Source organism: Struthio camelus, chromosome 1 (assembly GCF_040807025.1).
Source record: "Struthio camelus isolate bStrCam1 chromosome 1, bStrCam1.hap1, whole genome shotgun sequence".
Taxonomy (NCBI): domain Eukaryota; kingdom Metazoa; phylum Chordata; class Aves; order Struthioniformes; family Struthionidae; genus Struthio; species Struthio camelus.
The window spans coordinates 128,545,281-128,557,254 of NC_090942.1; the positions used below are offsets into that span (position 1 = coordinate 128,545,281).

The 11,974-nt window shown below is 45.5% G+C and overlaps 1 long non-coding RNA gene across 1 annotated transcript; it reads right to left on the reverse strand.

Annotated features, from left to right (window-relative positions):
- Positions 1-500: 500 nt before the first annotated feature.
- LOC104151457 (uncharacterized) lies at positions 501-7,718 on the reverse strand. The gene is made up of 3 exons (XR_695780.2): positions 7,573-7,718; positions 5,533-5,739; positions 501-1,079 (listed from the first exon to the last, which is right to left on the reverse strand). It is a non-coding gene; the product is annotated as an uncharacterized lncRNA (long non-coding RNA).
- Positions 7,719-11,974: the final 4,256 nt, after the last annotated feature.

An 11,974-nucleotide genomic window follows, 5' to 3' on the forward strand; every position in this document is an offset into this window, starting at 1 on the left:
GGAAAATGCCTTATCTGCTGGAATGATGTGATGCATTTACCATCATAATGACTAAGGCATAGATCTGTGCATATGGGAACTCCTTTCCACCTAATAAATAATGCTTGCTTACTTGCCCCACTAGGGCATAGGGAAGATTCATTAATTACTGACTCTGCATAGCCTGGAAGTCAGAAGATGCAAATACTAGCTGTTTTTATCTTGTAAGGCAAAAGGCTGCATTTGGGTTTGAAGCTTTTATTTTGGTGGAGACGCAGCCAGTAGTTTGTCCTGCAGTGGGGCTGTTCACCCAGCTACTTGAGGCAAGTATAAATCATACGGACCGCGTGCAGTACAGGAGAAATCTACTCTATGCAAAATTAATGTTGGGCTGGCCTAGCAGAAGCAGTGCACGTAGCAAAGGTGAAGTGCACAGTCTTAGGGGGAAGCTGTGTGTCTGCCCACCTGGTAAATTTATGTCTTTCACCTCTAGAACTTCAATTCATGCACAGTGTGAGGTTGTAAGTGAAATGAATTTATTGGTGTCAGTTCATTCCCTAATGGGTAACAGTTCATGTCACAAAATCAGCACAGATAATTTGTCATGATTGGAAGTCTCTTCTAAAGAGAGGCTCAGGAGTGCAGGGGTATGGAGGAATTAGTTCCTGGCCCCTGGGAGAGAAGGCAGAGCTCTGCAGAGAAGCCTACAGCAGAGGAAACAAAGGTAATAACTAAACCTGCCTCCCACCTCCTCGTCCCATTATGAACTGTGTTAAAGAAAGTTCCTGTGCAGCAAATTCAATGCTAATGAAAAACAGGCCTCCCTTATATTACACTTCATCTTAGAACGGGAATAAGATGTAACGGTTATGTTAGATCAACACTAAAGTCACTAGGAAAACAATGTTAGCAGAGCATAACAGAAGCAATGGACCATATCTGCAGCTGTGCCAAGAAAGAAACACCACCCAGTGACCCCTCATGGTTTACTGAAGGGGAGATCCTGCTGGCAACACTGAGGGGCCTTGACACTGTCCCAGGCCGCTCCGTCTCCTCTGCAAGCTGGCCTTTCATTGCCTGCTTCAGTCTCCGTTTCCATCCTGTGAGGAAAAGCAGCCAAGACATACTCACCGTCAGATACTTCAGACCCTACAAACTGAACCTGGACCATGTTCAGATCTGAAGGGGGAATGCTTTGGAGTTGCCTAAATCCTCAAATGTTTGGAGTACCTAAATCCTCAAAATCCACTAACTGATCCATAATAAATAACCTGGAGAGTAACCACAAATTTGGAGCTATTTGGAGCACTGTCTGCATGAAGTTCCTTATCCTGGTCAGAGTGTGATGGCCGGACGAGCATGGCATTTCTCCCGGAAGTGTCCCCCTGGGGCTGGGGCTGCCTGGGGGTAGCACAAGGACACCCACATCACTTCCAGCCCTCGGAGAGGCTGGGCTGGGAAAGCCTGCATCTCGATGTAGAGTCATTTACACCTCTTCCCAGTGCGTGCAGAACTGTGTGGCTGTGGAACACCTGCATGAGGTTGGCTGGGGTGTTTCTACACAGCACTGCATGGGAAGGACATAGCAAAAATACGTGTTCCATCCACTGCCATCTCATGTCTTTGACTCCTATCTTCTCTTCCACTTGACTTGCAAGGGAGAAGTAGCACAGGAGAACAGAAACCCTATGAGATGTTTGTTCTCCTCTCACAAAGGGTTATCACCTGAGGGATGACTAGAAACTGCTCTTCCTGTGCCCTGGGAAATTCTGAATTAAACAAACAAATAAATGAACAAAAACCCTGCCAAGCAAACAAACCTCAAGCTAATTTGATTCCAAAAGAGAAGGAAGAATGTAAAAAGAAAGGACACTCTGTCTCTCCCAGGGTGCTGTGATCCTCCAAGATTTCACACAGTAGTATTTTGATCCACTTGCTATCTCCTCAGCGTTCCCCAGGCTTGCTGACTGGCCAGGAACTCCAGCAGCTGGGAAGCCCAGGGAAATCCCACTGCCAAGGAACCAGGAGCCTGGGGGCTTGGCAACCTTGATTCCCAGCCTGCCAGCTCCCCACTAGCCTGCCAGGTGGGCTGCCGGGGAGCAAGGTAGGCAAGCTTTCAAAATTTGCTTGGCAGGGAGGATGCCATCCCAAATCTGCCGGGTTTCTGGGACAGATTTCCAGAGTGTTTCAATGCCAGGGTATTAGCTTTTTCTATGCCAGATAGGCATGCCAGAAAATTTCTAACCAGCTGTACTTTGAACAGTAACCGCTAGAAACTATCAGCTTAAACCCAGCCCATCTCTCAAGTAAGTAGCTAAAGCAGTATAGGGAGCAAACCTAGCCACTGTGATAGCAACACCCACTCTGCATTCAGCACTGCCTTCTTCAGATGTGAGCAGTGCAGCCTCGGTGCGTGTGGGCAGCCCAGTTCCAGTGTCAGAAGGATGGACTCCAGGCCAAGGTACACAAGGGTTGTGGCCTCTTCATGTCTGCTCTACTAGATAGGCCCTAGGCTTGAATGGGGACGTGGGTTCATTCCCCTGTCAATCAGACTTGCACACATACAGTTCCAATAATGAATCAAGCTGGCTTGGTCTTGGCCTCAATCAATCAAGCCAGCATACTGCACAAACCTTCATTTAGGCTGGCAATAACAGGTAAAAGCCCTAAGCATGGCTGATGAAGAGTAACTCCCCATTGCAGCAGTTCTTCAGAGGGCAGAAATCTTTTGGTGTGCATAGGCAACATTCTGTCAGAGATATTGGTCAAAAATTAAAGATGGTAAGGAAAAAAATTTGGTCAGAGACCAAACTCAAAGATTTGCTATTAAAAATGTATGAAGAGAAATGTAGTGATGTTGGCATACAAGATTCAGAAGGCATTAAAAGCTCAAACTCTGGGAAATTCCATCAATTTACAGAAAAGTAGGAATACTTCTGCTTTAATTTAAGACTGCTTGAGAAAACAAAACTGCCTTGAAAGTTAACTGGGGTGCTTCCAGGCCCAGAGCTGGGAACAGGGTGCATAGCCAATCTGCATAACCAAAAGTTTCTGCTAAGGCCTCATGAAGGTAGCGGGGAAAGAGTCGTACAGTCAGAGCAGAGGCATTCACTGGTCCTGTATGATGAGGTCATCTGGGTGATGAGATGTCGTGTGACATGGCAAAGACTGTTCTACAAGATAATGTAGAAAATTAATATTAGGCACCAGCCTACAACAAATCTGCTTATCGGGAAACTCGACAAGCTCTCCTCAATCACAGTAGGAAAAGTCAGAAAAAAGGTATCTCTGCGAAAGTAACTTTCCTCTCCCAGCTGTGCTGAGCTGACAATTCAGGTTTAGAAAAAGCAAGCTGCGCTGGACCCATGCTTCAGACCCAACCAAAACAACGTTTATCAGCTCCTTCCAGATGTTCCTGCAGCTGTATCACCTCACCATCGCAGTGATTGCATGTGGCACCAAAGCAAATTAAGAGCTACATTTTTGTAGGCCTTGTTGGCGTTCTGTGCTGTGTACTCCAGCTCTCTTCTCAGCACATTTTTTACACACTAGTGTCCTCAATTACTTTTCCAAATGAAAGGGAGTCATGCTACTTTAATTAAACATTTAATTGAAGGGAGAAAAAAAAAAAGGAGGGAGGGAGCTGATGTTTGCCAACTAGGAAAGGATAACAGTGAGAGATCGCTGCTTCTGAATGCAACCTCACAATGCTGCTTTCCACAGTGAGAGAGGCACCCTGGGCCTGGGCTCATGTATCAAAGCACAGCTCAGCTCCTATTCAATTAATGTGTCTGTTTCGACAGGCAGGTTTTGTAAAGCATTGTTGGAAATGGTTTCTAATTTTCCATTCAGTTTTTGGCTGGCTTAATTAAACTTACACCCACTGAACCCTTGTGTCTCTCCAAAGACGAACTGGTTATTGACCTAAGGGATTTTTTTTTAATTATTTCTATGTTTCCCTGGCCACCTTCGGTGAATTAGTAAATCCAGCTTTTTTTTTTTTTTTAAGGTTGATCCAGCACTGAGGTGCTTCTATTCCCTCCCCCTCCAGGAGCTGGCAGAAATGTATCGTCTTTCTCTTTCTGCAGGAGCTTGAGAACTCAATCAGCTGTAACTCGCCAGGCTCGGCCCTCCAGAAATAAAGAAGTCCTCCAAGCCAGCTCCTCCAAAGCTGAATCAGGAGGTCTGGGTGCTTCTCAGCCCTTGCCCGAAGGTAGGCTTACTCGTGAAAATAAAGTTCTTCGCATGTCTGAAAGTTCATGGGAGTGGGGCCTCGTGAACCTAGGGCACAAGTTTGTTTTGTGAGTAACTGAACTGAGAAGGTTTAGTTTGCTGTCAGCTTGGGTCCTAAGAGTGAGTAAATCCTGGTGGATTTGCTAATGTCTGTGACAGATTGAGTCACACAATAGCCTCTCTCTCACTGCGGAGTTAGTAAGGTCTCTCTTCAGTTGCCTGGCCTAAAAAGCTTGAGGTCTTATTATATTTGGTACATCTCTTAAATTCAGTGGAAATCTGCTAATGAGTTCAAAAGTTACAGGAAGCAAGAATGAACAAACACATGGTTGTAGAAATCTCTTTTCCTTCAACGAGCAGGCTAAAAATGAAGCCGAAGCCTGGGAAATGTGGCTGGGAGTGAACCTCATGCCACTCCTATGCTATTTACCTGCGGGCCTGACTGTGTAAAACATAGCACCCGTACTTCATCTGATGTTATTTCTCAGTGCAGGCACAAAGTGTCTTTGAAATTTAGGTTCTATCTCCTTGTTAAAGGATGAAAACAGTCAAAGATGTCAAAGTACAAGAGAAGACTTACACAAGGAGAACATCCTCTGGAATATAGGTATTGCCTTCACACAGTTGTTCTAGTCGCCACTAATAAAGCAGGGGCCAAGGAAGGGTAAACTGGGCCACTCTAACAGGGGTGACTCAAGGCAGAAAGAATGACAAGCGGGAGATCAGAAAACTGAAAGCAAATCCTACGAGCAGGATTACCTACCTTTTTCCTCTCCTCCAAATGTTTTAAAAAAGGAGTAGCATATACAGTGCTTCTCAGGGAAGAGCTGGCTAAAAGCTCAAGAGGAATACAGTCCTGTCTGCCCACAAAAGACTGTACAGGCTTGCCGTTATTTAGGGCACAAAAGCTCTGTCCCATTCAGACCTGCAACCTTGCTGTCACTGCTCTGTAATGGTAAAGGGGTGGAAGTGCATCAGCCGCCTGGTTTTCCCCTCTCCGGCAGGCAGGATAGCCGTTCACAGCAGGGAGCAAAACAGGCTTTCTCCTCAGCATCTTGCTGTGCTATGGATTAGATTCAGATTAACCCAGCAACCTGCCATCCTCTCTCATCCACACCCAAAAATGCCAGCAAAGGGAAGCTGACGATTAGGAAGAAGAGCAGGTGAAGTTCAGCCTGAATTTCAACGTCACTGAAAATCAACCGTGTCAAAAGCAAAATGGATCTAGCCTTTAAAAATAGGCACACAGTGTGTTCACTGGGCTCAGGATGCTCTGCTGAGGGTTGGGCTGAGAGCGATAAAGGAGGAGGCTGGTCTCACCTGAGGCTCCAAGCAGGGCGACTACTGTGGTCCAGCCTTGGTTCTGCCACCCACTGGTTCAGGGACAAGACATACCACTTCATCTCGCTCTGCTTGAGTTCAGCCACTTCTGAAATGGAAGTACTAAAACATCCCCACCATGCCGGGATCTTCTGAACATTGTGGGCGCTTGCCCCTAGTGCCTCAGGGATGCAAGGCGCAGCAGACCTGCAAAGTAAACTCTAATTAGGAACAAGCATTAACCAAAATCCCAGCAAAACCACTCATGAGCATTGTGTGGGAATAGGAGGAGAGGGGTGGAGACAGACTTTGTTTTATCTAGATAGGAATAAAGTTTATAAACCAGGACTACTACTAATAAGATAAAGACAATATCCTCTGGCTTATAGCATCTGAGTAATTACTGTGGCTATGATGCACAATCATTCCTGCTTTCATTCTGTATTCCTTTTTGTACCTTAGAAAAAGCAAGAAGTCCACTCAAGCAGCTTTCAAAGTGGAAACCCATGGCATTTTTTGTTTTGTTTTCAGGTAGCTAAGATCATATTGGCTTATGAGTTTACTATTTGCATATACTTTACCCATACTTGAGGATCACCAAAACCCAGAGCAGGTGGGGAAAAGAGAGAGGAATCAAACTTAACCTGCCTGAAGGTGAGGCCCTGTGGCTGTCCAGCCCACTGCTTTCCATGCAAATGTACTTTACCTGGGCACTGTCATTCACGCAGTCCAGTGTGTGGTGATTAATATTCAGCTAAACCCCCGGGCAGGCAAGTAGGCTGGAGCCCAGTCACCCCAATGCTCTGTGTCACTGTGATGGTGTCTCTGTCTGGAAGGGCAGCAGCCGGGTTGTGTATCCAAAGCAACCTGCATGCTTATTTTACCTCTCTTTTAGGAGAGGTGCAGTATATGGCGTGTTCAAATACATGCTACGATGTGTTCTCTCTCTTTCTTAGACACTATTCAATTAACAAGAAGTTGTGTGGGCTTTGGCACTGATACTAGTAAAACACACGGATTTGGGCCCTGAGAGGTGATTGATATTTCTCTCTTGGTTCAGAAGGGTGCTCTTTCCGGTGTGAATTCTCTGATGTCTAGTACTCTCTGAGCTCATTCAGCAGCACGGCATCCTCTCCAGCAGCAAGTGTCTCCTCTCTGCAGCTGCCTATTTTCACAGACCTTGTAGGAACTGAATTACCTAAGCAACCTCTAGCACAGTTTTACATTTGGTTGGCTTTGGCCAGAGGATTCAAAAGCTATTACAGGGAGAGTCACACATTCATCGTATGTTCACATAAGCCTTTAAAAATCCTGCTTCTGCCATGCTGATTACCGTGGATGGTCCCCTTTGCTGAAAAATGAGTCATAATTGCAGAAAACAGTGCAGAATTTGGACCTAAGCCATTAATGCTAATGTAATATATGGTGAGAAAATACTATTAACATTTGGATGGAGGAGTTACAATACTCTCATTACCACACATTTGCATTCCTTAGCTTCTATGTGATTACAACCTCAGCTTTGAAGTTGTGCTACCACAAAGACATCTTGCTGTTTTGATTTTTTTCTTGGTGTGCGCATATTTAGAGCCATAGTCAGTTTGCTAGTAATAATAATATCACTCTCACAGTGATTCCTGCAGTGCCCAACCAAGATCTCAGATTGTGAGGACAGACGACTATAAAAGGGTCAGTTCCCATCCATTTTCCAAAGTGAGTTTCTGGAGACTTATGGAGAAGTCACCTCACTGCATTGTGGCTGTTTAAACCCTCCCAGTCCAAGCTAGCTGACCAGGCTTCCTGCATGTTGATCGGGGAGAGAGAGAGAGCAAAGCACCTCTAGAGGGCAAGTCATCCCACCTATTGTGGATGCCTCTCTCACAGGGAGCTTACGCCAAGCGCCTCCCTTCAGATGACCGAAGGTGGCTGCAGCGAAGCCTTCCCAAGGTGACTGTCCTGACGGAAAAAGCTTAGACTGCGCAGGCGAGGCTGCATTTGCAGCCAGCCAGCCAGCAAAAAGATTTTTGCTGATTCACTTACCAGCATTTTCCTCTAGGTGTGGCCCAGGGAAGATTTTTCTTGTGCCTTTTTCTAGATACCAGTGGTCAGACAAGGATCAGGAGGATTCCCGTGGTCTCAGTTGGAGCTGTCATGCTGCAATGCTTTCTCCAGGAGAGGCTGAGAAAGTCTCGTTCCCTGACTGTCTGTGTATGAGCAGCAGCAGCGTCAGAAGGCAGCAAGACAGACCTACCTCCTAGAATAATTGTGATGCTTCTGGTGCTCTTTGCATGACAAAAATGTATGAAGAGACCAGATGGGCAGAGATGAGGCCAGAGACTATTTTCAGTAAATATGCCCACATGTGAAAGATCTGGCAACCTCCGTACTATTAATAGGACCATATTTTATGATATATCAGAAAGCAGTAAGCTAAGTTATGAACCCTCTAAATAGCCTGAGAACTCCCTAGCACATGATTTAGACGGAAAACACCCATTTCCGATACGCTGCATACGGTCCTATAAGTTTCCCGTGTGTTTTTGCAGAAACAGCCAAGTTAGGCTCCTTGTTGCTGTTGTAAATCAAAAGCAATTTTCCCGAGAGTTAGTTCACATTGCCCTGGTGTAAGTGGGAAGAGCATCTGACCAAGAAGCCCTGGGGCTGTATCCTGGCCAGGAGGATGTCGGCAGGGTTAACTCCAATTGCCCAGGGTGGGGCCCTGATCACCCTCATTTTTGAGGAGAAATATAAACATATATACGGTGCTCACAAAGCATATCAATACAGAGTGGGTGTTTTAAATCTATTTTGTACTGACACTGCAAAAGTCTTTGTACTCCCTGTGGATGGAGAACAGCTGCTGGAGTCATCCAGTGCATTCATTTCTGGACATCGAGGAGGGTAGTAAAGGATGTGTCAACAGACTTGAAACAAAGTCAGAGTTACCTCTGTGGCCTTTGCAGAGAAGGGAGCTTCCTGTTGGTGTGTAGGAAAGCGCATGGGCACCAGATCCCACCCAGCGAAGGCTGAAGGCATGGTGATGCTGGTCTGCCCCAGCCTTGAACCTGGCCAACGGAAAATGCTCTCTGCGGGTTACTATACGGAAGTGCATGAGAAGGAGGAAGGTGCTGATTTTGTAACCAGCATCTATATTGCAGTTTTAAATTAATGGCAAGTTGTTTTAATCTTGGGACAGGTGTTCTTTTTTATTCTTGTCCCTGTAGCAGAATAAATGAATGAAATAAAAAATGAATAAGAACTTGAGCCTTCACATAATGAATATTGTGGATACAACTCCTCATAAATTACATTCCAGGCTCCCAAAGGGTAACCTCTCTTATATGTTACTGGGATAATTGTATGTTTTTTCAAAGGCTCTCTTACAGCAAAACCCTGAAAAGTTAGCACGGCTCCTGCGGGTTAGGGAGAGTCTGATGGAGGAGGAAGAACGGTAGGGTCATTAGGAAACATCGTTAGAGGCTTAAGAGCTAATGATCCAAAGCACATTGACATTAATGTGACTCCTTTCTTTGGACTCGGGCACCTGGACACATCAGTCCTTGCTCATGATATTCAAAATGTCTGATTTTCATGCATGATTATCTGTTTTGGAGCAGGGAATGTTTTTTCTTTTTTCTCATCTGAAGGTTAAAAAGCAAACAAATAAAACCCTTTGGCTGGACAAATGAGCATCTACAGCTGGAGGGAAGTTTTCCTAGGATTACTCCCATCATTAAATGCTGCTTTAATTTCTTTTCTATGTTAATAGAAACACTAACTAGTTCCAGAGAAAAAGCTTAAGCTTTTAATGAAATTAAAAGTCAGAAATTAATGCTCGCCAAAACCCATCTTATTTGGCTGTTGCAGCTGTCACAAAAGAACATTTCCACCTACTGCAGTTAATCCACAGGGCTGAAACTAAGCCCTGCATGCAGCAGATGCCCCTGGTGAGCTATTCAAGCGGGCTGAGCATGCTGAGGTGCTGTCGCTGGGCTTGGGCAGGACAGGCCTGATTGCAGGGACATAGCACTGGGGCAACGCTCAGAGATCCAGCCGGCTGCGGAGGGGTATGCTCACGAGGCTTACGTCATGGTGCCTGCATGATTTATCTAATGCGTGGGTAGTAGGGCAGAGAGCCCTAGCTCATTAGCCGTGCTGAGCTGAGACTAATGACAGCCCCGGCAGAGCAGCAGAGGGACGGAGGAGTGGCTTGGAAGACCAGAAGTGTCCATCAAGAGAAGGGATTCCCCTCCGAACACTGTCTCACCCCTCAGCTGGGGACAGTTTGGAGCAAAGCCGGGTTCCCGCTGGACAGGCTGGGCAGGTGTTTCCACCGGTAGTGGTTGCTTGTGTAGGTCCACATCAAGATCTACCCTCTACGTGAAGCAACAGTTTTTGTTCATGCATTTTAACCTAATCCTGGCTGGGTAACACACAGGGATCTCACTTATTCACATTACTCCATCACAGTTTAAAAATTCATTAATTGTTCAGCAATAAATTCTCAGCAGACTACCCTGACGAGATGAAAAACACAGGATGTCAGGTAATGAATCTTCATAGCAATACCTTGAAAGTAAGGCCTGCTCTCCTAGTCCACCCTGTTCCTGCGGCTGAATGGAAAGGGTTTGGTTTCTCACATTTCATTTTTTATTTCCGTTTTTCTGCAGAATGTGCAAGTAACGGAGACGAATTCCCCATCTGTCAAATATAATCCATACGGCAGCCATATGATCTCCTCCCCACTGTTTCAGTGACCTTCGATCTGGCAGGGCAGTCCTGCCTGAATATCAGCATGAGCACCGAGTCGCTTCCAATCTCCATCCTGTTCTCTCCTGAGCAACTTATTTAACTGTGACGATTTACATACGGTAGTTTTATAGCGTGGACTAGGATACTCCAGGGACCGATTTGAGACTCATGAGTCTGTTTCAGTATCTTTTTACCTCGGAGACAGTGGGGCGGATTCAAATACTTTGTTATGCTCATTTAAATCCAGCAGCACTTCAGGGAAGCAAAACTCTCCAGATTTACCTTGGTGCAGCAGGGCAAAGTAAAGGCACCTGGCTGAACTCGTGGGCATTGTTCATCGTTACAAAAAGTGCCCTGCCTACAGAACTCACAGTACTTTTTAGCTAAAGATACAAGTATGTCACTATAAATGCAGATATTGCAGAAGGCAGGAGGAGAGCAAACAACACAGATCTTTTACGGCTAAGTTACCCTTCCCTTCCTTCTCAAAAATGTGAGAGCTTTAGAAAGAACTGAAGTCTGAACTAACTTTTGTCCTTGCTATTTCCATGATGAAGTTATGCCAAAAGTATTTTTCCAAATAACTCCTTGCTATAGGCTGCATGGGTGGGTGACCTCCAAGTAAACCACATGCATTTTAAAATTTACTAGGGGTAAAAGGGAATCCCCTTTAACTATTCGCAACACAAAATGGAGAATCTGACTGAAGCAAAAGAGTTTTATTGAAGTTGTGGCCCCCTTTTTATTCTTAGTTACATGGAGATAGTGAAAATGTGCCTTGGGTTTCTGCCAGGGAAGACCTTAACACCATGCCATATGAGGCTGAAACAGCTGAGAGAAGGGAAGCGCAAGGAGCAGAATTCCTTGGCCTCTGTCAGTTTCTAACAGTCAATTAATTTTATTTGAACATCGCCTTTTTTTTTAGCACATAGGAATGTGCATCAGTGTCCTGAAATTAATAATAATTTAAAAAAAGGAGTTGTTGAAGCAATCGTGGCATGAGCATTTTTTTTCTTGCTTACAATTGGTCCGGTTGCAGCCTCCAAATTAAAATGAAAGTGGGAGCAAATCCAGATGTAGATTGCTTTGGGTAAAAACCGGCTCTCTCCCTTAGGACAGCTGCATGGTGCAAGAGAAGCCATCCATTTTCATGTCAGAGGCTTGTTTCCCATCAAGTGGATTGGAGCCCGTGGATAAAGTCAAGAGATACTATTCCCCTTGCACATACACGTTCCCATTACTCCTCATGTAAGCCAGTGGTGGGGACATTGCCCTCTACGTGAGGCCCCACCAGGCTCGCTGCCTAACAGGCTGCAAGCAAGTCTGCTGGCTGCTAGGTGTTGCAGCTATCGCTTTCAGCACTTCCTAGTACCTCTGAGGTGTATTAGTGAGACCAGCAGCCTTTCAAAGGGGATGTGATCGTGTCCCACCTGCCTCCTTTCTATGGAAACAGGTCCACACCCTGTGCAATTTCTCCTGAGGGTACCTCTCCTCGGCCGTATGCTCTCCCCTTCCAATATATCCCAAAGCTGAGAGGTTAGACACACTGCTGCTTTTGGCCTGCTGTGCCTCTTCTACGGACTTTCTATGCAAAGGGGTCTGTATTTTAAGGGGGAAGCAGCCTGGGAAATTTCCGAAGGCAGTAGTCATGGAATTAAAAAAAAAAAAAAACACAGGAGAAGTGAGTGGC